This window comes from Pleurodeles waltl, chromosome 10 (genome assembly GCF_031143425.1).
Source record: "Pleurodeles waltl isolate 20211129_DDA chromosome 10, aPleWal1.hap1.20221129, whole genome shotgun sequence".
In the NCBI taxonomy this organism is placed as follows: domain Eukaryota; kingdom Metazoa; phylum Chordata; class Amphibia; order Caudata; family Salamandridae; genus Pleurodeles; species Pleurodeles waltl.
The window spans coordinates 785,424,958-785,443,220 of NC_090449.1; positions in this window are offsets into that span (position 1 = coordinate 785,424,958).

Genomic DNA, 18,263 nt, shown 5'->3' on the forward strand with positions numbered 1-18,263 from the left:
GCAACTCAAAGTACAGTGGACACTGGGATGACAGCCACTCCAGCTGGTCCCTCAACCTCATCAGCCCAAGGCCCTACAGCAGCACCTTCTGCACCTGCACCTCCAACCACGGCACCAGCACCTGCTACATCAAGTGATACACAGACAACCACAGTTGTATTAATGGATATGGCAGATATCAGAACCCTACAACGTGGCATGGAACGTATGTTGTGCTGCATGGACACTCTGCAGCAGGAGGTGGCCAGCAACAGCAGGAGACTGCGAGGGATAAGGAAAATCCTGAGGAGGGCCAATCTTTGAACTTATTGATCCTCACCCCTAAATCCGTCCCCTCCCTCCTCTTTCCTCATACTTTTTCCTTAGTGTGTTTAGGGGGCTTAGTGTTAGGTTAGAGTAGGCTGTTAGTATAGTTAGGATAAGTGGGCTGGGGGAGTTATATTATTACATGTTTGTTTGTGGGTGGGTGGGTGGGGTATGATGTTGGTGTTTATGTGTATTATAAAAAAAATACAAAACAATATATATTTGTTTAGGATTAGTTAGTATGTGTTTAGGTTAGTATTGTCCTACACGTGTCCCATCATATAAGGTAGGGGGGGTTGATGTTTAGAGTGTTTAGTTACATGTGGTTAGTATGTTTAGCTTAGTGTAGTTAGGGCCACTTGTGGGTAATGTATAGAGAAGATAGGTTAGGTTAGTTTAGGTGTTTGCCATAGTTTAATTTTCCTTTCATACATATATAATACTGTTCGCTGTACTCCTTTTCAGTATGTGTCATATGCTTGGGGATGAAGGCCTTTGCATGAGTGTACAGGGTCAAATTTGTGTTTGCCTGTATGTTCCATTCTGCATCCACGTCCCATTCTTGACATGGTTACTCCCACTTTCAAATGAGCTGTCACATTGGCAGCTACAACAAAGCTACTTGTCTATGGATCTGCCATCCATTGCACCCGCCACTCAAGGTAACTATGGTTCCCAATGTGCTGTAAAGGTAGGTGTGATTTTCAAACTGTCATTGTTTGACTCCTGTGTTGGAATCTTGGGCACTGTGGGACGTCTGCCTGCAGCCTGATGTTCATGTGAAATCTGATAAATGCGACTGAGTGGTGTCATAATCTTATGAAGTTCAGTATACATAAATCACACCTATGATTTATTACATTGTACTCCCAGGTGATGTTATTGTTCATATACTCGTACACATTCATTCCTGCAGTACGGTGTGGGTGTGGGATTAAAGTTTAGAGTCATATGTCACATACATAATGATTGTCTTGTAGGGAATGTGGGCCGCATTGATTTTTATCTTGTAGATACTTTGGACCTGACATATACATTTCTACACAGCATTATACTGTTTTTGATGCTTTAACTTCAGAAATAAGCCAAGGCAGCACAGATGATGATAATATCCAGACCCTTGTGCATAGATATCAGCCCACATTATTTCTACACTATTGTATTGCCATTCTGTGGCCACTGACATGTTACATGCATCACAAATCTCCTACACAGTTGATGTGTCACATTACACAGAGACAAAGTGGTTGTGTAGGTGCTGTTTATTTTAAAGTGCTGTAGTGCAATTTTACATAGTCCAGGATTGTAAGTCCATTAGTGTGATGCCTTCTATTGTGATGCAACACAAGTGCAATGGTGAGGGACATGTCATTGGTCATGCTGTGATGGAGTGTCATTCAGTGCAGAGGAACATAAATTGCCAAATAGGTAGTGAGAGACAATTGCAGTCCATAGTGGTAAGGTAAACAGTGTGCTGGAGAACAGTGCATGTTACCAACTGTAGCAAGAATGTAATGTTCACAAGCACAGGACATAGGAAAACCAGTGCCCATGTGGCATGGACTGATACTACTGGGTACTCCTACGGCTGAAGGTGATCTGTTCCACGTCTTCATCTTCTGATGTGTGTGTCGTCTCCTCTGCCCTTGGTGGTGGTGGGTTTGAGGGGGCAACACACACTTCAGTGTTTGAAGAAGTGACTCTGAATTCCCGGTAGCTGCCAACTGTGGGGATATTAAGGGCATTACTGTAGCAAGGATGAGCTGCTGGTTATTGAGTATAGCAGCTACATCGCTGTGGTAGGCAGCCAGGTCGGCCCTGAGGGGGGTCATGATTGCAGTCGTGCACGCAGTGAAAAGTTTGGGATGCCAGGTGTTGTGGCAACTCCCTAGCTTCTGTGGTGACATCCCTCACACACTGTTGTAATCCTTGCAGTAGGGATTGTTGGACTTGCATGGCTGCTGAATGTTCTGCAGATTACATCATGCACATGTGCATCCCCTCAAGGCTGCCTGCCGTATTTTTTATCCCCACCTTCACCTCCTTGGCCAGCTCCAGCTGTACTTCCACTACTGTCCTCTCAAAGGTGATACCAGTGTCATCAGAGTCCTCAGCTGTGTTGGAGCTGGCAGGTCGTACTATAGAGGTGGTGGGTGGGTCCTCTGCGATGGCTACTACATCTGTGCTCCTCCTTGCGAGTCAAGGTGGGGCCTGGAGGGTTCCAAGGACATCTTGGAGGGTTTGCTGGCTAATGGTTGTCAGCTCGTCATCTGTGTCATCAGGGTAGTCCAGGACAGGCATATCCACAGGAGAGCAATCGTCCTCTGCAATGAGATATTGTACAATTAGTGTGTCTGTGTTGTGGCAGTTTGTAATGTGACGTCACTGACTTCCTATTAGTGGAACATTGTAATCTTGGTTCCTGTTCATTGTTCCTGTCATTAATATTAGCATTCTCACAGGCCTATGCCCCACCAGCATGGGGAATTGGGGAATTGCAGTTTGGGGAATTGTCTGCGTCACATCCTCTAGGTGTAGATTCAGTCCAAATTGTGTGTTGCTACCTCCTTGTCCTACTCAACCCTCCCTCTACTTCCATTAGCATGATGAGGCCTTGCAATGCCTGTGGGTGTTCTGATGCCACTTGAACCACACATAACAATATAGGACTGACCCTTTTGCGTCAAAAGGTATAAATATGGCCCTTAGGATCTTGTTGAATACCACATTGTCAGTCAAGTATTCAGACAAAACCAAGCAGGTGCTGATAATTAGTTGTTTTTTAATTAAACAGGGGTAAGAATGAGTTAAACCATGAAATATACCAATGATTCACCTGTTTTAATGGAAGTTTCTGAACTGGTGTATTTTCTCAGTAACACTAAAGCTGGTTTTGTCTCTCAGCACAGAAAAATACGAAGTCTCTGAATAAAAGATTTATATGAAACAACATAGCTGACTCAACCTATCTCTTACAGAAACAGTTCCATCACAAAGGCACAGAAGCACTGAGGGGCATATTTATACTCTGTTTGCGCCGAATGTGCGTCAACATTTTTGACGCACAATCGGCGCAAACCCTGCCCCATATTTATACTTTGACGTCCGACGCCGCGGGCGTCAAAGTTCCACCATGTGCGCCATTTTTTGGAAGGGGGAACCAGCCTTGCGTTAATTATATGCAAGGTAGGCGTTCCCTTCCAAAAAATGACTTTAAGGCCTGTGCCCCATATTTATACTCTGATGTCATTTTGACGCACAGGAGGGGGCAGGCCTTAAAAAACGGCGCATAGCCTGATGGGTGCCGGTTTTTAACGCCTGGGTCAGGTCAGGCGTTAAGGGACCTGTGGGATCAGAAGGAGCCCAGAGGTGCCCTCCCATGCCCCCAGGGACACCCCCTGCCACCCTTGCCCACCCCAGGAGGACACCCAAGGATGGAGGGACCATCCCAGGGAAGTTGAGGTAAGTTGGGGTAAGTATTTTTTTTCGTATTTTTTTTGTGGCATAGGGGGGCCTGATTTGGGCCCCCCTACATGCCACTATGCCCAATGACCATGCCCAGGGGACATAAGTCCCCTGGGCATGGCCATTGGGCAAGGGGGCATGACTCCTGTCTTTGCTAAGACAGGAGTCATTCCCATGGGGGTTGTGCGTCAAAAGAAATTGCGCAAATCGGGTTGAGGCCTGAATTTTGCCTCAGACCTGACTTGCCCCATTTTTTGACACCCAACCTCCATTTTCCCATACGCCGGCGCTGCCTGGTGTGAGCCATATTTTTTGACGCACACCAGTCCGCAGCGCCGGCTCACGTCATTCCATAAATAAGGCTCCCGCATGGCACGTTGGAATGGCGTTAGCCGGCGGTAAAATGTTTGACGCACAACTGTGTTGGCGCAGTTGTGCGTCAAAAAGTATAAATATGGGCCTGAATGTATTTCTCGCAGTAGTATTTTCTGCCACTTTAAAGATGATTTGAAACCAATGTGGATCTTTAAGAAAGAATTTGGATTGTTATAATAATTTTCCTGTCAGTGTCTTTGTGGTTGTTTTCCTTACAGTGATCTCAACGTATGTCAGAGGTGCACTTTGCTTTAGATTGGAGATTTCTCATCCCAGAATATGGGAATGTTCCTAGGTGAAGAAATAATATGAAATAAAATCGTGACTTCAAAGCTGTTGAAACTTTGAAGTTTACAATTGGCACACATACAATAATTACTACACTTAGGGTGATAACACAGGACGGATTACCACTATTTTACTATACTTTACATTTCTATGACAAACTCTAATACACAACTCTCTTACTTTTGACAAGGCCTGGAGGGCCGGACTGGGGAACCAAAGGCAGCCCTGGCAAAAATATTTAACTAGTCTGTTCCCTTGCTCGCATCTCTTTATTTCTTTCCATCACTCAAGCCTCTTTCTCCGTCTCTCCTCTTTCCATCTCTCTCTCCCTCTCTCCCTTCAACCCTCCACCCCACCTCCCTTCTCTCTCTCAAACGTCCGCGCCTGGGACAATTTCTCTCGGGGAGCTGCAGAAAATGACAGAGGCTCCGACAGTAATCCTGGGCTTGCACATACGGGCTCTAGAGGGTTCGGCCCACCAGGGAAATGCCTGGTCAAATTAAAGGCCTTACGCGTTGCCCAGATTCGAAAGGCAGAGGGAGGGGGTCGAGTGGAGAGAGTACCATCTTTGATTTCAGCAGGTGTCCCACACTTAAATCCAATCGTTAAAAGTTATATCCCCTGGAATGGGGAATACCTACGCAAAAGCAGAAAAGGACATACTGGTAAACAGCTACATGTCTCCCTCGACTCTGCAGGCCATTCTGGTGACATTTACCGCCTCCTCTGATTAGGCTGTAAAGATCACCGGGGACTGATGGGGATCGAGTACGAGCAGTGAGGGCTTTAAGGCATCTGGGGTCACGGAAGGCTGTGGGCTGAGTAGGGGAGGGGCAGGTGAGATTATCAGGTCCTTCTGTGTTCTGGCAGGAAGTTGAGGGGGCAGGACGAATATAAACATTTACACAAAAATTATACAACAATTAAAGATATATCTAAGGAGTATTGGCTTAAGGATGCTAAGTTATACATAGTCTATTGATCTTATTATGTCGGAGGCTATATTTGAACAAAGCCAAATGTCAATAGGAGTAGAGATATTTTACGTTAAATAATGAGGGACACAATGACAAAGGACGAATGAAGGAGTTATTTCCAGTATACAAGTAAAGGGAGTGTGAGTCTGAAGTGGGGGAGATAATTAATCAGAGATAGGCAAAGCAGGAGTAAGTTAATATTTATCTACACACTGAAAAGATGATTAGGAAGGGTAAAAGTGAGGAAGATTGAAGATTGACAAAAGATTGTATTTAACTACATGTCCCTGATCTTACAAAAATGATTCATATGATGTGTGCATCGCATGTTTTCAACAGATGTGACCGCCATGGCTGTTGCGTCATTGTTGCCTGTTTCAAATGCCATCTGCAATTGAATTAACCACAGCTTCAGTGCACCTGGACAAATATAACTCACCTTCTGCATGACCCAAGAGGGTGGTATTCACTAAGGAAGTTAGGAGTTGCTCTGGCACCATTCGCCAGAGACCTGTCAATGAGGCATAGCACATTTGAAATGGGACTGTAGCTGGGTCTCTGAGATTAAATGTTGTGAAGCAAGTCCTTATATTCTATAGATGATGCAATGGTTCGGTCACTGATTTCCTGCCAAGATAGAGAATTGAAGAAGAGGTGGTTAATATCATGACGGGAATATGAGGGATTGCCAGTTGTGATGAACTGAGTGAATTATTGGGGATTGAAGGTAGGGAATTGGTCTTCAAAGTAACTATAGGAAGGAGGAGAAGTGTCAGGATTCAGATAACCTCACATGGCACATAGGGGAAATGATATATGAGGTTTAGGCTCTAGCGGTGGTGACTTTTAAATAGATACCTTTAATTTTGGACAAGAAAATAAAGGAAAGCTTATTGCGCAGCTCAGAAGCCTTGAAGTATCACAATAGGTTATCTCTAAGGGTGATTGCTGCAGAGTTGGACAAAGTGTGCAGGTTTCGGCTTAATAGTCTGTCCTGCAATTTTGTTTAAATTGGCTTTTAATTAGCTGGTATCTTCAAGCAGAGATGAGAACTAATGGGCATTATTCTTGTATTCATGGAGATGGAAGTTTGGTGGTGCTATTGCATAAAAGGCCTGTTTGCATTAAGAATGGATATGTCCATGACTCTGTGTGCACACTTTAAGTATAAAGGAAATCCAGAAAGGTGTAACCAGTGACAAACGTCCAAGTCTGGTTGCTCACTCAGAGCCAACGCTAGAGTTAGGTCTACTGAGGGCAAAGAGAGGAGCCGTAAAAAAAATGAGATTTCACAGTTGTGAATGTGGGTCATATGTACAGCTGCAGAGACCTGAATACTAGGGTACAGTTATTTCGTTGAATAATAGTGACTTTTATGCCCAACTCAGGAGCATGGTAGTCTTTCTCAGTTTTAAAAAATGACAATCACCCTACACTGCTGGGTGGTTCTCTGGATATCCGATAAAAATCAAACCTGACTTAACTGAATCGCTCCTGTCCTGAATAGTTAGAAATTCTAAACAAAATGCTAAATGATGAAGTGCAAACTACCAAGTAAGCTTAATTTCTTTTCTGTGTACATGCATGCATAGATTTACAAAAAAGCTATAGTTAATAAAGTGCACTACTTTTTAAAGTGAGTCTATTCTAACTGTATCCTATAGGAAAACCTCGTTTCAGTACATGACAACATCGAGATTTCCTTCTAGGGCCAAAGGCATGTCTTGCGTTGGTTTACTATTACGAGTGACACTTTGGAGTAACTGCCTTATAGAAACTACTGTTCTCAGATGAAAAGGATAGGCTTGTTGAATTAGAAGAAGAAATTCCAACAACACAAGAAAACCAGACTTGGATCTATACGAAAGGATTTAAGTAGGATTGAAAGCTGTCCAAAATGCATTAGGTCGGTGAAAAATGGCCAACAAAAGTCATAAAGGCTCATTTAACTACACTGCAAAATCATGTGGTAAATACCAAGATTACCTTCCCCTTTTCCTTTTCCCCTTTCTCCTTTCTTATTTCTCTTTTGCCCTTTTCTCTTGGCCCTTTCCCCCTCCACTTTCCTCTTTACCTTTTCCCTTTTCCCCTTTCCCCTTTCGTCTTTCACCTTTCTCTCTTCCCTCCTCCATCCTCTTTCACCTTTCCCCATCCCCTTTTCCCTTTCTCTTTCCCTTCCCATTTACATTGCCCTTATTCTTCCATTTTCTTCCCTCCTCCACCAGGAACCCCTTCCATCTGGTTTACTCATTTGGTTTACTCATTTCCCACAGCCTTCACTTGCCCTGTACATCCTAACCTTGCATTTTCCCTTTCATGATCAACCTTTCCCAACACTTCTATAGCATAACCACTTCTGTTGCATTTCCTCTCCTCAGTGCCTCTATCCTCCATTCTTCTGCATCTTCCTTTACTGTCCCATTCCCTACACTTCCAATACACTTCCTCTTCCCTTCATTTCCATTTCATCTCCTGTTTTCCTACTTCCTATTCACTTTCACATACCCTCTCTACCCTTTCCTTCATTTGCTACCCTTTTTATCTTCCACTGCCCCTGACCTACTTCATCTCCTTTGTTCCCTTTCACTTTCACTTACCCTTTGGGCCCTTACTAACACATCCCCTCCACACTTAATATCTCTTCCCTCGGCTTCTCCGTGCCCCCTGTACAACTCATTTAATTTCCATTTCCTGCCCTTTTCTTTCCTCCGCTCTGCTTCTCCACCAATCTTTTGTTTTTAACCATTCGCTATTTCCACCACACTTACCTCTTTCTCCCCTTTTTTTGCTCTTCCCCTTTCTTTTCCTTACCATGCAGTGGCTTTCCCTTCATTTCCCCCTTTATGCTTCCATATTCTTACATCTGAATCCCTCACTTCCACCCCATCTATCCTTCCCTTCACTTCCGTTTTTATCCATGTACCCAGAACCACCATCTTCCTTCTCTTTCCTTTTCTCCGTACCTCCTCCCTAATTTTCATTACATTCAGTTTACTTTCACCTTTTTACCACGTTCTTTTTCCCTTTCCTCCCTTCTCTTCTTTTCCCTATCTTATTAATGTATTCCCCCTTTTAGTTGACCCTTCCTCCTTTCATCTTCTCCTCCTATTTTTCTTTCCTTCTCTCCTCTTTCTTTTCCCCTTCTGTCAGCTTCCCTGAAATTTCTTATGCTTGCATTTACTTTCCCACTATTTTCTTTGTTCCCCCATCTCTTTCCTCTTCTCCCATCCTATCTACCTCTTCCTCTTTCCCTTCTATTTCATTTCCTGTTTGAAATTATACCATTTCCCTTCCAATTTTTATTCACTCCTGTTCCCATCCTTGTTGCCTCTTCCCAACCTTTGTCTTTGTTCCCATGGAACTACCTTTCCTCTTTTTCTCTCCCTTGCCATTTCCCTTCCCTTCCAGTCCTTGCATCTCCCCTCTTCTCATCTGTTTCCTTCTCTACCCACATTCACTGCTACTATCCAACTCTCCTGCTTTACCCTACCCTTCACCTTCCCTTTCTGCTTCCCTACTCTCCCCCTTTTATCCCATTCTTCCCTTTAATCCGTTGCCTTCGCTTGCCCTTCATGTTTCCCCCTCTGAGACTTTCCATTCTGTCTTATTATCTTTGTTCTTATCAAGTAAGTCCTTTCTCCTCACCTGTTTCCTTCCCTTCCTCCCTCCCCTTGCACTAATGGTTGCTCTTTCTCTTCCCTACCTCCTTACTTTTCTCATTTGTGCTTCCTTACCCTTTCCTCCTTTCAATCTACTCATGTTTTACTCATCCATGCCCTCCTTCCCTCCTTTCTCCTCCCCATTACTCTTCCCAGTTCTTAACTCAAATTCCTTACAACTTCATTCCCTCGTCTGCTTCCCTAGTATTTTCACCTTCCAGTCTTCTCTCCATTCATGTTCCCTCTTACTGCTCATACCCACCCCTCCCTGCCCACTTTTCTGTTCTATCCCCTCCCGACCTCCCCCCTCGTATTTACTACCCTTTCTTCCTCATCCTCCTTTCTCCTCCACTTATCATTCCTACACATTCCCCGTCTTCCTCACCACACCACTCACCTGCCCTTCCCTGCCACTCTTATGCTTTCCCACCTGTTCCCTTTCCTTCCAGTCACCTCCTTTCCCTGCCGCACTATTCAGTCTTTTCTCATTTGCTACCCTACTTCATATTCCATTACCCTTCCTTTCTGTATATTTTCTTTCTTTTCTTCCTTCAGTTTCCATCTCTACCCTTTTCATCCTACTGCCTTTCTGACACAAAGTGTAGCATGGTGTATGTGTAGCTTCTTGTATGGTCAGGAATGTATGCTGGGGGATTTGAGATACAGAGGGATGGCAGAAGGGCAGGGAAGAGGAGGGGAGGAAAACAAGGAAAGAAAGGAGGGAAAGTTACAAAAGTGGGAAGGGTAGGAGGCAAACGAAGGATTATGATGGCAGTGTAGCGAAAAAGATAAAATAGTATGGAAAGACAGGAAACAGAAACATGGAGGGAAATAAACAGTATGAATGGGAACAGAATGAGAAGGACGAAGCGAGTGGAAATAAAGGAAAATGGAATAGTAGGAAAGGGTGCAAAGTGAGGACAGAAGCTTTGATCACAGAGGATAGGAAGGTGACACTTTGAGGTGGAATGGAATTCTCTGTATAAATGGGAGCAGGGGCTAGGGAGGGGATAGAGGAAGTGAATTTAACCTAAGTAGTAAGAGAGAGAAAGAAAAGATTTGGAAGGGTAGAGAAAGAAAAAGGGTAGGGCAAAGAAGGGATTAGATTAAAGGAAAGAAAATGTGAAACAGCAAAGAGGAAATACATTTATAAGAGGGAGGGATAGAAAAAGGAAGAGCATGGAAAGGAAACACCAAGGAAAATGAGATAGAAAGGAAAGTTGAGTGTGTTAATAGTACTGAGGTTTTATATCATAAAATGGCTGACATAACTTTTGTCTGTTTACAAAAGCGTCTTTCTATTAGGCGTAGATCATACATATTTGGAAATAATACTTGGGACAATACGTTTGTCAAACTATATTTAGTCCACAGTAGGTATTCTGGTTCAATAGCAGTATTGAAAGAAATGGAATGGGAAGAGAGGATGGTGATGGTCCTCCAACATAATGGTCCACCCACCAGATTTAGAAGCAGGTGGACCTTTGGTGTAACAATGGTGGAGACTTCTCCATTTTTGCCATGGTTACACCCCTTGGATGGCCAAATTTGTTTTGGCAGACAGAGCATTCTATGTCTGCCTGCAAAGGATGAAATGTCCACCAGAGGAAGAGAACTCCACCCACCAAATTTAGAAATCACCACCAAGCTGGCAGTCATTTTAAAGGCATTGGCAGGAACCACCATCACAACGTTTCCTGTCAGTACTTTTTTTTTTTATAAACAGAGTTTTTTTGATTTTTTCAAAAAGAGCCATGAACAGGCAGTACAATTCATCAGTGACAGTTGAAAATTACAAATCATATGCATAATCAACATGGAGAATTTTGTAATCCAAAGGACCCCACTATTTCCTCCAGTTCTTTTGTGTTTGTGTGGGCAACCCTTTGCAGCATAGATGAGCTCCTCCATGCTTGTGCAGCAGTCCATGGCCTTATGACAGTCCTCTATGTCAGGATAGATCACGAGTTCCATCTCCAGGCTATGTCCCTCTTGGAGTTCAATTTCCCCAGTTCAACAAGGTATTGATCGCATGTCCTCTCTTCCAGGTCTTCCAACAAGTAGTACTAGGTGGGGCAAGCAGTCCATGGGTTGATCCAGCACACGGACAGAGTGACAAAAAATGAGGCCCAGTAATGCTGGACTACTGGACACACCCAGACTATGTGGAAGAAATCAGCCGCCTCCTTATTACAGCAAGGGCAAGGGGGTGATTGACACTGCGGGGGAGTCAGATATGTGGTGTGAAAGAAATTTGCCTGTATCATGTGGAGTCTTGAGAATTTTGCTATCTCCTTAGGGCCATGAGGGCTTCCCTCCATTTCTTGACCTCTGGGCTGCCAACCCAGGATTCCCAGTGCACCTTCAGGGGAGAAGACAAATCTGGGGAGTTAACGGCCAGTGATTTGTAGGCACAGGTAATGCCACCTTAGTGCAGAGGATCCATAAGTAGCTTGGCCTCCAGGGAAGTAAACTCAGGTGCCTCCCCGACTGACGTTCGACAGGAAAGCAGAGCATGATAGAGCTGCGGGAATCTGTAGAATTGAGATCAGTGAAATTTGAAGTCTGTCTGTAGGTCCTGAAAGGCATACATCCGCAACACCTGCCACACATCACGCAGTCTGGAAATGCCTATAAGCTCCCATTTCCCGAACCAGTCAAGTTGGCCACCTGGAGGAGCAAAGTGCCCCTCCAGGGGTAGATCTGAAATGCAAGTCTACCCTCCCAGCTGGTCCACTTCTGCGCTGAATGCCACACTGTGAACACCACCACCTCACCACCTTCGTAAGGTTAGGTAGAGAGTGGGGGACAGGTGATCCATATAACATGTCTACAGGGGTCCCCTAGGTCAGGAAAGTCTGTTCCACCTTGTAAGCCTGGACTTAGCAACCTTGTGTGACTGTCCGACTTCACCCCAGCCCCTCTTGGCATCAGGTACGGCAGTAGTCCACTATCCGCAGCACCAGGGCCACCAGGCGTTGCAGGATTGCACCCCTTCACCAGGGAGTGGGGAGAAAGCATAAGCAACAAGGATGGCAATACAGTCTCTACCAAGGAGAAGGGCGATCGCCATCTTGCCCGACCAGGCCACACCTCCCGGTTAATGCATTTTGAAGTTTGACAGACTGCTTCGTCAACATGACAAAGCCATCCATCAAACTTATTCTTTTTTGTTTTCAAAGGAAAAATTCCAAAATGTAATGAGATTTTTTTATGTGAAAGAAATGTCCCATCTTCATGGGAGATCTCTCACATGGCGCGGGGAGTATTGAGCAGTTCTTGCTACCCTTATTCCCCGCGGTTTTTCTGGTGGTGATAGGTAGTGAAAACTGACCTGTATATCTAAATCAAGAGGGCAGACATAGAGGTTAGCATCCGATGGCCCTTACTCTGTCGGCCCATCGGAGGTGTGTAACCCTGGCAGAGATGGAGTAATTTCCGTTGTCATAACACCAAAGGTCCGCCCGCTTCTCAATCTGGTGGGCAAACCATCATGTTGGCAGTAACGATACTCCGTTGCAACAGAGTATCCTTACTGCCAACAAATAAATCGGATCCTAAGTAAGAAGGTAAAATCTTTGACCAGGATGAACCTGGTTGGTGTATCCGACACGTGCCCCATCATATTCAACCTCAATTTGCACCTAGGTCCCAGTCTAGTGTGACATTGACTACCATTGTTTTTATGGCATTATTACTACTTGAAACTTTAAAAAATCCTAACTCCGGATCCCCTTAAAGGATTTTTGTAATTGTGGTGTTATCATATATATTAAATTTGACTCTATTTTTGTAATTCAGTTTAGGATTTTTATTATTTTGCATTTTGACTATATTTGTTTGCTACAGCCTGCATACTTTACACATTGCCCTAAATTAAGACTGTCTTCTCTGTGCCATAGCTACCTGGGGGTTGAGCCCAGGTTAATTTAGTGACTTTATGTGTTCACCCAGATGTCCAGACATGGGCTGTGATTATTGTTGCTTACTCCAATTGATAATCCAATTTGTTACACTTGGAGACTTGCAATATCCTTATAATGAACGGCAGGGGGTACTATCACGCATGGGTCTTTTTGCTGCTCCACTGTATTAGGTCTGACCTGCCAGACAGCGCAAGTTGTCAGTTTGCGAAAATATTTACTGTCAGCTTACAGTGGGTTTCAAACCTGTCCATTTCTTACTATTAGTTGTCTTTATTCTGATTCTCATTTGCTTGCTTGTTATGTGTTAGCTTGTTTGGGCTTTCCCTCCTTTTCTTGTGTTTCTTCATCATCTGGAGCATGGCCTCCTTAAATGTCTGCTTCCACTGATTTCAGCATTATGGAAATGCTTTTAGCATACTAAATAATTCTTCTCAACATATAAGGTAAAACCCACATTATACATTATAAAACCCACTTTATACATTTGAAATCTGTAGCATTTCCATTTTGCCAGTTTAGTTCATATGATGGTGACATTGTACACCTCTACCCTTCTTCGCAACCACTAGTTCATTCTTACCTTATACCTTTAAAGCTCACATACATAAGTTATAATGTGTGGAACCTTTGCTGTTAAAAAATGAGAGCAGTTCAACATCATTTACAATGCTTTGTAGCAATGTTTAAAAACTCTCTCCTTTCAGATAAGAAATGCATGGAACATTTACAAAACCTACATTTTCAACAGTTTGACAGATCAAACTGACTTCTTCATGTACATAAGATATTACTCTCACTTTTTCCTCAGTTGAACTGCTGTTTTACACAGATATTTGGAGAATTTTCCATTTTAGTTACCAACATATCCATATGAAAGCAGAAGATAGTGACACATTTGTTAAAACCGCCACAATGTCAGCACTTTTACAATGGGAAAAACGTTACTTTTTAACTGAAGGCATATAGATGTGCATTAGTAACCCAATGAATAGAAAAAGGCTCTCTTTTTTTGCATTAATATTTAGTTGAATTTGATGGCTGCGCAAGATTACAGCATGACCCGGGGCAAGAATGTAGATCCTAGTCTCAAAGGTAGGTAGGGTCATATGACCCCAAGAGAGAAGAGGAGGAACCCACCACCAATAGGGGTAGTGTGCATGCCTGTAGACTAATGCGATCACTCATCAAAAGAATCTGGACAGAGGATGAACAGCGAACTGGAGGAGGTGGATCTGGTCACCACCAACCAGAAGGGGTAAGATATTGAGTCTCCTCCTGGCTGTGAACAAGGCCAACCTGTGGTGTTGCAACAGCATGCCCAACACTTTCTGGGCTTGCATGCAGCCCCTCCTTAACACCTGAGACCTCAATTCTGTCAGGTCTTCAGCTGCACCTCGTGCAATCATCACCCCCTCCTTCCAGTACCTGCCTAAAAGAAATAAAGTCTAAGACCATTTCTGCCCCCAACATCCCACACCGCTCTTGTGCAGCTAAATCTCTCCCACCACAGTATGTGTCTTTGAATGCTCCCAAGGAGGCCCTGAAGGCAGTTGGAAAGGTTTAGGAAGCACTCTCTTAGGATATCCCGGGATTTTGTTGGTGAGGTCTAGCTACTCCAACAGATAGTCAATGACCAGCTTGGCATTTTATGTTGTCTCATGGCCTCTTTGATAGCAGAATATATAACTCATCTGCCTTGCGAACCCACCCCACCACCTGTGGTCCAGTCTCTCAGTTTGTCTGTGATCCCTGTTTCCGCTGCTACTCTTCTGTTCCGTTCTTCCAGTGGGGTGTCTGTCATGCTAGGACCAGCCATTTGATGTCTGTTTATGAGAAGGATTTGAAGATTGTTGTGAAGGCAGAAAGAGAGGATGGTCAGGTGATATGACTTCATTATACACTGGAACAGTGGACTTGTGTTTTTCAGAGTCTTTATGTACTATGAACTTTTTAGCTTCTGTTTGTAGACTGGTTCACTTGATGGTTTAGACAGGTCTTCATTATTTTCCCAATACCCTTTACATTCGATTTTTCCCTTTTTTAAGATTTAAGATCTAAAGATTTCTTTATTGTACATTGTGGCTCTTGTACAAGGACATATTTTTGTTTCCACAAAATATATTTATTTATTATTAAAATATTACATTAAAATATCATATGTATATATATATATATATATGTATATATATATATATATATATAAGCTCAAACAACAACAATCTCTTTCTTACATTTTACAAATGTTACTGCATAATGCATTCTATACAAGACATAATAAATGTTTAATTAATTAGAAGTGTTATATGAAATATTACAGCTTTTTTATTCCATTACACTTTGAGGGTCAACAAAGAATAGAACATATATACCACATTCCTATGTATTAATATTTGGCACAGCCATGGCACAGTCATGGTATCCATAAAGTGTAGAGATGTTTATTAATCAAAAATGCTTACAGTGAATGTGTTAGGGATAGTGATGGAAATAAACATTTATTTTAGGATCTTTCTCCTGCTACTTCATCTATGCGATGTGAGGGGGAGAAAGATTGAGACGTGTTTCTTTAATGGGGGTTGAATTGCTGGTAAATGAGCTGGTGGTTTTGGGGAATGAGGTGGTGTAGGTGGTAGAGGTGTAGATGATGAAGGTTGGGTGGCAGATGTGTGAGGTTGGCAGGTGCTGCATCCCTCCTACATTGAGGAGTCTCTGCAAAATCTCCTGCATGAGTTTACCATGAAGGTTGGCATTGCCATTGTTTTGCTTATTGCCTCTATCATCTTCATGGCCAAGACAATGTGCCTTGCACTCTGTTCCCTAAAAATGTTGAGCTTCTTTTTGCATCTTTGCCTTGTCTTGATAATCTTTCATAATGTTATCCAAGACACAGGTCTGCCTGTCAATCAACTGAGGGGCTTTTTTTAAAGAAGGTAGGTATCTCAAAGAGACTACCTCCATAGCATGAATATCTTCGCATACATTAGGCAAATGTTCAAACTGATTCTCCCAGTGGGCAACATTAGCCCAAGTCAATCTTTCCCGCCCTCACTGCATACATGGCTGTCAAACAGGGTCAGCAGGATGTCCAGCATGGCGAGGGATTGTATGTAAGAGGTAATGGAGGTGAGAATCATGAATGGAGGATACCTGGTCCTCCTTATACCATAGAGAAAATTATTACATCTCAACAATAAGAACTTACCAGCTCTAGTTGCAGACCCTTTTTTGGAAATCCTGCATGAGGTCAGCTGCTGAACCTGGTATCTGAATCATTGTAGCCAGTGTTTCCAAAGTATCTCCCTTCCAGCTATAGAGATAAGAATTAGGTTCAATTGATATTGTAACATATAGAAGTCACCATGACCACAAATGAAGACGTATTAAAGATACACATAGGAGAACATACAGCACCAGGAAATATACTTTTAACATTTGATAACCTTGTAAACTAGTGATAAATGAGCATTGTGGAGAGGACAGCCTTCTCGAGTTGAATGAGATGGAAAGGGGATCTAGGTGTCTCTCGAGGAAGAACTTGACTCAACTGAATACTGGAGATCTTTTTCTTCCCTCAACTCTTCTCTTTTATCACTTTTTTGATCTCCCTCACAATCTGGGTCTTTTCCCCCAAGGCATTCACAGAATCTGTGACCTCCTTTCATAGGCTGCCTTCTGCATTCCACTGATGATGAATGGAATTACTTCATGGGTTTGTTTGTTTGGAGCATTGAACCACAAATTTACTACAGGGTTGTACCTGGGTGAAATATTCCTTCCTCTTGAAGTGAATGGTGATCTCCATGGTTCTGTCAGAAGGTGTGGGCTGTAGGATGCAGAGGACAAAGAGGAAAAAAACAGATCCTATGACGTGGGCAGAATTTATAAAGTCATAAGGGAATGTGTGTCAGCTGTGCCTTATTTCTTACAGGTGCATTTAATTTACCTATTCGCTTCTCTGAGGTGGTCTCCTATTCACTACCATGCAGGGATTTCTGCCCCAAATATGGATGATCCGTCCCAAATGCAGAGGTCTCCTATTCACTACTATGCAGAGGTCTCAGCCCGGAGTGTAGAGTTTCCACCACAAGTGCTGAAATCCTGTCACAAGTAAAATAAGGTTGTAAATTACTTGCAATAACTATCTTGTTGTAAATTACGATTATTCTGATGCAACGACCTAAACTAAGGGGATAAAGAGATGTAATTCTATACTTTTGAGTAACTTTATAATTAGAAATGGTAATAGCTAAAAGCAGAAGCATTATTCAAAAGTGTAAGAGTAACTTACTCACAGGTGTAACTTACCTTTTTGAATAGGCCCCATAATTGTCATCAGGGTCCTAATGGAAAGCATCATCTTGTTATTCAGGGAAGAACTTCCCCTGGCTCCATATAGCCATTGAACAACATGTGAGTGACAATACAGTCTCATGATGGACTGCTAGGCCTGGCATCCTTAGGGTGGTCTTACCCAAGCGTAAGTCCTCAGCTAGGGCGGAGGAGTGTCGCCCCCCGCCACCATCAGCTGCTGCAAATCTTTTGCTAAAAACGATAACAAACTATGTTTATTATAATTTTTAGTAAAAGGGGCAGGGCCACAGGCACTTCCGTGCACTTAGCATGTATGTTTGGCCGGCTGTCTCGGGTCAGCCAAACACACATGCTCAGTAGGGTCTCTCCAGCCCAGCAACACAGTTGCCGGGCTGGAGAGAGCTTGCACAGGCTCCCAGTCTTTATGGAAGTGCCCTGGCTGGGCACTCCCACTCAATCTTGATGCTGCTCTGAGAAGCATCAGGAGTGGCCGCAGGGCAGGCTGGTAGCCTGTGCCTGCAGTAGAGAAGAAACGATGTGGTGAAGGAGGCCGCACGACAACTCAGGTACATTTAAAAAAAAAACTTTCACCCCCCAGAACCCCTCCGTGCGCGCCCCACCACCTGTTACTACCGTGAGCTGCTCCTGGTCTTACCCCAGATATTTTCCCTTTCACTACCTGTTTTTACTGCATTTTTTTGTTAACCTTATGACTCTGAGCACTTTGTCAACGCCAACAAGAGCTAAGTGTATGTGTTTCTCTCCTAAACATGGTAACATTGGTGTATCCACAATTGGCATATTTAATTTATTTGTAAGTCCCTTGTAAAGTGCTATACCACATACCGAGGGCCTATAAATTAAATGCTAATGTGGGCCACTGACTCAAGTAGTCCTGTAAACATGACTCAGGTCCACCATTGCAGAGCCTGCACATGCAGTTTTACTGCCACTTT